Genomic DNA, 7,796 nt, shown 5'->3' with positions numbered 1-7,796 from the left:
GGGCTTGGCAGTTCATAGCCCTGGCACCTCTGGGCCCGGCAGTTCGTAGTGCTGGCACCTCTGGGCTTGGCAGTTCGTAGCCCTGGCACCTCTGAGCCTGGCAGTTCGTAGCCTTGGCACCTCTGGGCTTGGCAGTTCATAGCCCTGGCACCTCTGGGCCCGGCAGTTCGTAGCCCCGGCACCTCTGGGCTTGGCAGTTCGTAGCCCTGGCACCTCTGGGCCCGGCAGTTCGTAGCCCTGGCACCTCTGAGCCTGGCAGTTCGTAGCCCTGGCACCTCTGGGCTTGGCAGTCCCTAGCCCTGGCACCTCTGGGCCCGGCAGTTCGTAGCCCCGGCACCTCTGGGCCCGGCTGTTCGTAGCCCTGGCACCTCTGGCCCCGGCTGTTCGTAGCCCCGGCACCTCTGGGCCCGGCAGTTCGTAGCCCTGGCACCTCTGAGCCTGGCAGTTCGTAGCCCTGGCACCTCTGGCCCCGGCTGTTCGTAGCCCCGGCACCTCTGGGCCCGGCAGTTCGTAGCCCCGGCACCTCTGGGCCCGGCAGTTCGTAGCCCTGGCACCTCTGAGCCTGGCAGTTCGTAGCCCTGGCACCTCTGGGCTTGGCAGTTCCTAGCCCTGGCACCTCTGGGCCTGGCAGTTCGTAGCCCCGGCACCTCTGGGCCCGGCTGTTCGTAGCCCTGGCACCTCTGGGCCCGGCTGTTCGTAGCCCCGGCACCTCTGGGCCCGGCTGTTCGTAGCCCCGGCACCTCTGGGCTCGGCAGTTCGTAGCCCCGGTACCTCTGGGCCTGGCAGTTCGTAGCCCCGGCACCTCTAGGCCTGGCAGTTCTTAGCCCCGGCATCTCTGGGCTTGGCAGTTCGTAGCCCTGGCACCTCTGAGCCTGGCAGTTCGTAGCCCTGGCACCTCAGGGCTTGGCAGTTCATAGCCCTGGCACCTCTGGGCTTGGCAGTTCATAGCCCTGGCACCTCTGGGCCTATCAGTTCGTAGCCCCGGCACCTCTGGGCTTGGCAGTTCGTAGCCCCAGCACCTCTGGGCCTGGCAGTTCGTAGCCCCGGCACCTCTGGGCTTGGCAGTTCGTAGCCCTGGCACCTCTGAGCCTGGCAGTTCGTAGCCCCGGCACCTCTGGCCCCGGCTGTTCGTAGCCCCGGCACCTCTGGCCCCGGCTGTTCGTAGCCCCGGCACCTCTGGGCCCGGCAGTTCGTAGCCCCGGCACCTCTGAGCCTGGCAGTTCGTAGCCCCGGCACCTCTGGGCTTGGCAGTTCCTAGCCCCGGCACCTCTGGGCCCGGCAGTTCGTAGCCCCGGCACCTCTGGGCCCGGCTGTTCGTAGCCCTGGCACCTCTGGCCCCGGCTGTTCGTAGCCCCGGCACCTCTGGCCCCGGCTGTTCGTAGCCCCGGCACCTCTGGGCCCGGCTGTTCGTAGCCCCGGCACCTCTGGGCTCGGCAGTTCGTAGCCCCGGTACCTCTGGGCCTGGCAGTTCGTAGCCCCGGCACCTCTGGGCCTGGCAGTTCTTAGCCCCGGCATCTCTGGGCTTGGCAGTTCGTAGCCCTGGCACCTCTGAGCCTGGCAGTTCGTAGCCCTGGCACCTCTGGCCCCGGCTGTTCGTAGCCCCGGCACCTCTGGGCCCGGCAGTTCGTAGCCCCGGCACCTCTGGGCCCGGCAGTTCGTAGCCCTGGCACCTCTGAGCCTGGCAGTTCGTAGCCCTGGCACCTCTGGGCTTGGCAGTTCGTAGCCCCGGCACCTCTGGGCCCGGCAGTTCGTAGCCCCGGCACCTCTGGGCCCGGCTGTTCGTAGCCCCGGCACCTCTGGGCCCGGCTGTTCGTAGCCCTGGCACCTCTGGCCCCGGCTGTTCGTAGCCCCGGCACCTCTGGGCCCGGCTGTTCGTAGCCCCGGCACCTCTGGGCTCGGCAGTTCGTAGCCCCGGTACCTCTGGGCCTGGCAGTTCGTAGCCCCGGCACCTCTAGGCCTGGCAGTTCTTAGCCCCGGCATCTCTGGGCTTGGCAGTTCGTAGCCCTGGCACCTCTGAGCCTGGCAGTTCGTAGCCCTGGCACCTCAGGGCTTGGCAGTTCGTAGCCCTGGCACCTCAGGGCTTGGCAGTTCGTAGCCCTGGCACCTCTGAGCCTGGCAGTTCGTAGCCCTGGCACCTCTGGGCTTGGCAGTTCCTAGCCCTGGCACCTCTGGGCCCGGCAGTTTGTAGCCCCGGCACCTCTGGGCCCGGCTGTTCGTAGCCCTGGCACCTCTGGGCCCGGCTGTTCGTAGCCCCGGCACCTCTGGGCCCGGCTGTTCGTAGCCCCGGCACCTCTGGGCTCGGCAGTTCGTAGCCCCGGCACCTCTGGGCCTGGCAGTTCGTAGCCCCGGCACCATTAGGCCTCGCAGTTCTTAGCCCCGCCATCTCTGGGCTTGGCAGTTCGTAGCCCTGGCACCTCTGAGCCTGGCAGTTCGTAGCCCTGGCACCTCAGGGCTTGGCAGTTCATAGCCCTGGCACCTCAGGGCTTGGCAGTTCATAGCCCTGGCACCTCTGGGCCTATCAGTTCGTAGCCCCGGCACCTCTGGGCTTGGCAGTTCGTAGCCCCAGCACCTCTGGGCCTGGCAGTTCGTAGCCCCGGCTCCTCTGGGCTTGGCAGTTCGTAGCCCTGGCACCTCTGAGCCTGGCAGTTCGTAGCCCTGGCACCTCTGGGCTTGGCAGTTCATAGCCCTGGCACCTCTGGGCCCGGCAGTTCATAGTGCTGGCACCTCTGGGCTTGGCAGTTCGTAGCCCTGGCACCTCTGAGCCTGGCAGTTCGTAGCCCTGGCACCTCTGAGCCCGGCAGTTCGTAGCCCTGGCACCTCTGGGCCCGGCAGTTCGTAGCCCTGGCACCTCTGGGCCTGCTGCTTCAGTTATGAAAGTAAAAGAAATTGCTTGAGTCCCCTCACCTCTTTCAGTAGAAATTAAGCACCGACAAGAAGAATTTCTTCCGCTCTACTCCGTGCTGATTAGGCCTCAGCTGGAGTCTTGTGTCCAGTTCTGGGTGCCCCATTTCAGGAGAGATGTGGACAAACTGGAGAAAGTCCAGAGGAGAGCAAGACTAATGATTAAAAATCTAGAAAACATGACCTATGAGGGAAGATTGAAAAAATTGGGTTTGTTTAGTCTGGAGAAGAGAAGACTGACCGAGGACATGACAGTTTTCAAGTAAATAAAAGGTTGTTAGAATGTAAGAATGATCAGACTGGGTCAGACCCCAGGTCCATCTAGCCCAGTGTCCTGTCTTCCAACGGGGGGGAATGAACAGAAGAGGGAATCATCAAGTGATCCTTTCCCTGTCACTCATTCCCAGCTTCTGGCAAACAGAGGCTAGGGACACCATCCCTGCCCATCCTGGCTAAGAGCCATTCATGGACCTGTCTTCCAGGAATTTATCTCATTCTTTTTGAACCCTGTTATTGTTTTGGCCTTCACATCTTCTGGCAAGGAGTTCCACAGGTTAATTGTGTGTTGTGTGAAGAAATGCTTACTTTTGTTTGTTTTAAACCTGCTGCCTATTAATTCCTGTGTTAGGAGAAGGAGTAAATAACACTTCCTTATTTACTTTCTCCACACCAGTCATGATTTTATAGACCTCTATCATGTCCCCCCTTAGTCATCTCTTTTCCAAGCTGAAAAGTCCCAGTCTTATTAATCTCTCCTCATATGGAAGCCGTTCCATCTGCCTAATTATTTTTGTTGCCCTTTTCTGAACCTTTTCCAATTCCAATATATCTTTTTTGAGATGGGACGACCAGATCTTCACACAGGATTCGAGATATGGGCGTACCATGGATTTATATAGAGAAGGAGGGAGAAAAATTGTTCTCCTTAACCACTGAGGAGAGGACAAGAAGCAATGGGCTTAAATTGCAGCAAGGGAGGTTTAGGTTGGACATTAGGAAAAACTTCCTAACTGTCCGGGTGGTTAGCCACTGGAATAAATTGCCCAGGGAGTCACAGCAGGTGACGGTCACTGGAGATTTTTAAGAGCAGGTTAGACAGACAGCTGTGAGGGATGGTCTAGATCAAGGGTGGAAAAACTTTTTGGCCTGAGGGCCACATGGCAGCTGCAAAACTATATGAAGGGCTGGGTAGGGAAGGTTGTGCCTCCCCAAACAGCCTGGCCCCCGTCCCCTCCCACTTCCCACCCCCTGACTGCCCCACTCAGAACCCCCGACCCATCCAACCCCTCCCCCTGCTCCTTGTCCCCTGACTGCCCCATCCTGAGACCCCACCGCCTAGCCAACCCCTCTTGCTCCCTGTCTGCCCCAAACCCTATCCACACCCGCACCCCCAACAGGCCCCCCGGGACTCCCATGCCTATCCAACCCTGTCCCCTGATCACCCCCCCAGAACCTCCACCCCATGTCCCCTGACTGCCCCTTATCCAACCCCCCCACTCCCCACCCCCTTACCATGCCTCTCAGGGGAGCAGGAGCTCGCAGCCCCGCCGGAGCCAGCCACGCTGCCCGTCAGGAGCGGTGGGCCAGAGCGCTGGCAATGCGGCGTGGCATGCTGAGGCTGCAGGGGAGCGGGGACAGCAGGGATGGGGCTGGGGGCTAGCCTCCCCAGCTGGGAGCTCAAGGGCAGGGCAGGATGGTCCCGCGGGCCGCAGTTTGCCCACCTCTGGTCTAGATACTGCTTAGTCCTGCCTTGAGTGCAGGGGACTGGACTCGACGACCTCTCGAGGTCCCTGCCAGTCCCATGATTCTGTGATTCCACCAGTGCCCGCTGCTGGATGGGATGTGGCAGTCCTGGCTCTCCTGACACCGTGATATACCAGGTGACACAGCCGTATTTCTGTGAGTCCTCCCTTCTGCACTGAGGGCAGCCCCGATTCTGAGATGTTGTGAATCACACTCATGAGGGGAGCGGTTTGTCATGCTAGGAGCAAGGGGGCTGGGTTTTGGGACTCCTGGGTTCTGTTCCCAGCTCTGGGAGGGGAGTGGGGTCTAGCGGTTAGAGCAGGGGGCTGGGAGCCAGGACTCCTGGGTTCTCTCATAGCATAGTCAGGGTGATCCTGCCCTGCAGCCCGGACTCCCCCTGTGCTGAGGTTTCAGGCTTTGCTGGGCAGAGGGAACTGCTCCTGCAGGCTGTGGCTGTCTGTGCAGGGCCAGTCGCGTGGGAGTCAAGCCCTCCCCGCTGCAGAGCGAATGAGCCCAGGCTCTGCGGATGGCCCTGTCTTCCGGCAGGTGATGCAAGGACTTTCTCAATGGAGAGAGGATGCACCCAGCCGGCTGTGGGTGGTGCCACCTTCTTCCCCAGCCTGGTCCAGCTGCTCCCATCCCCAGCTGCAAGCGCACCAGTGGATGCTGCTACCTGGTCCTGGGGCACTGCCGTCGCCCCCCCCCCCTTCAAAAATGCTTTATTAACTGTGTGCCACAAGGAGAATTGAACCACACAAGCAGCCTGGGCTCCTTATACACCGGTCCCTATACTGGCTGGCTGGTCCCTATACACCCCTCAGCCTAGATTCAGCTCACTGCTCCTTTATACACCACACCCACCCTGCCAGGCACAGCTCACTGGGAGGGATTTCCCTACACCCCCCATTGGGGGTGTAAACCCCCCTTGTATTTCCCCAACACCTCCCCAGCGGTCAACTAGTTCCATGCAGTGTTGCCATATTAGTCATTGGTTGGAAATTTGAATTGCAATTGAAACATTAGTTCACCCTTTAGAAGCCTGCACAGAGTACGATAAAATAATTTGTACCTGAAAAAGTGTAATCGGTTTGAAAAGTGTGAACAAAGACTCGATTCTTCACCCAGCTGCTGTTCTTTCTGACAAAGTCGGCACATTCATTTCGGCAATGTTGGCCAACCTTATAATATCAAATTATGATTTGTAAGCAAGGTCTGAATGAGCTCTCCCCTGCCAGCTACTGATGGGGGTGGGGGGTAAGGCCTCAAATGAGGGGAAGGCTTCAGGACCAGACTGTATTTACATGAACTCACCTACCCTGCCTAGGTATCCAGCAGACAGAGCGGTGTTGCCCAAGTGATCGATTTTGGCTGGTGTTGGGTTATAAATCACTTTAGTATTGAATGGGGGTGGGGGGTAACAGCGCTCTGACTCATCACCACAGCACCTCCTGCTGGTCAGTCGGGGAATTAGCTCATTCCAGCCTCAGAGCACCTCCTGCTGGCTGGTGTGTCACCCATTATTGGCTCTGCTGTGTCGTCTCCATCACTGGGACACACGTCGCTCTCTGGACCGCAGTGTCCTCTTCAGGACACTGCCCTCCGGCACTGCTCACTACTCCATTCTCCCCCCTTCCGGGGGTATATCAGCAGTCCTAGTCCACACCTGCCTTCATGGCCACCTGCCACCCCAAAGTCGAGTCTCTTACCTCAGGAACAAGCTGCTGACCATGGGCCACGCTCCCTTGTGGCCAGGTGCGAAAAGGCCCACCCCCTACTCTGGGCCCCAGCCCAGGGACCCTTGAGCAGCAGCCGCTTGCTGCCGTCCTCCACTCCCGGTCGCTGCCCGCCTTCCCTGGGCCACTTCCCCAGAGCCCTAGCACCCACTCAGCCCTTGTTTCAAGGCCCCCACTGCCCTCTGCCCAGCCCAGCACTGCTCTGTCCAGGGTGCCGCTCCTTCTCCCACAGGGGTTCTCAAACTTTTGTACTGGTGACCCCTTTCACATAGCAAGCCTCTGAGTGCGACCTCCCTTAGAAATTAAAACCACTTTATTAACCGTGTAATATGGAAGCTGTTCCATACCCCTAATCATTTTTGTTGCCCCTCGCTGTAGCTTTTCCAACTCCAGTACATCGGTTTTGAGACGGGGCCACCAGGTCCGCACACAGTAGTCAGGATCTGGGCGTACCATGGATTTATATAGTAAAAGTGGAGGAGCTGGGTTTGCCAGACCGATCAGCCAAAGCCAGGGCTGACAACCTCTATGAAAAGGCTGCAAACCACGAGGCCTCTGGACTGCATCGACGTGCAGAAAGCCTTATAAGCCGGTCAGTGTCAAAGCTAATTTTAGAAGTACTTAATGAGGTTGTTAAAAGGGCTGGAGACACAACACAGTTTATTCCAGGGGTCCCCAAAGCAGTGCCTGCTTCTTCCAGGACGTTTTCAATGGATAGCTCTCCCACTGATCCACGTGTAGCTTCCATTGCTGGAACGAGATCTACGACTGTTGTAGCAGATGCCTGGATGACCTTGGTTAACGGCCCAAGTGGTTTCAACAGCAGATTTACAAGAGAGAACGGCGATTGTCTTCTCTGAACAACAGTAGTCCATCAGCCTCGCTATTTAGATCCGTCCCATCTCAGAAGGTACTTTCCAAAGCCAATAATAATGGCTGGAGTAATTTTAAGAGACCAGCCAAGGATCACTCATGAGACAGTCAGCGGGTTTTCCCAGGTTGGACTAATTTGAACTTCTGTCCCAATGTATCCTCGATATTTTCCAAGACGTTCAGTCCTTTTGGACTCTTGTTGAAAAAAGAGGATAACGAAGACATTCAATGTATAGCTTTTAAAAGGCCTTCTGAAGCTTCTGCAGCTCGTACTAGCGCTAGTTGGAGTAGGTGACCTCTGCAGCGTGTATAGGAGAGATCAGAGTTACACTTTTCTCTGAGCAAAGCTTGTACTCCACCATGTCTTCCAGAGAAGTTCACAGCTCCGTCAAATGCACAAGCAGCCATCTGTCTGGGGTCCAATTGGCAAGCATTTAACTCTTCTATTAACAAATGACAATGCACTTAATATTGGCCTCCAGTTTGCAGTGTGTGGTAGCTCTTGCTTAAAGAGAGTGTATGACGTGACAGTCATCTCTCCCCGAA

This window comes from Chelonia mydas, chromosome 20, assembly GCF_015237465.2.
Source record: "Chelonia mydas isolate rCheMyd1 chromosome 20, rCheMyd1.pri.v2, whole genome shotgun sequence".
Lineage (NCBI taxonomy): Eukaryota > Metazoa > Chordata > Testudines > Cheloniidae > Chelonia > Chelonia mydas.
Note: the sequence above shows the minus strand (reverse complement) of the source record.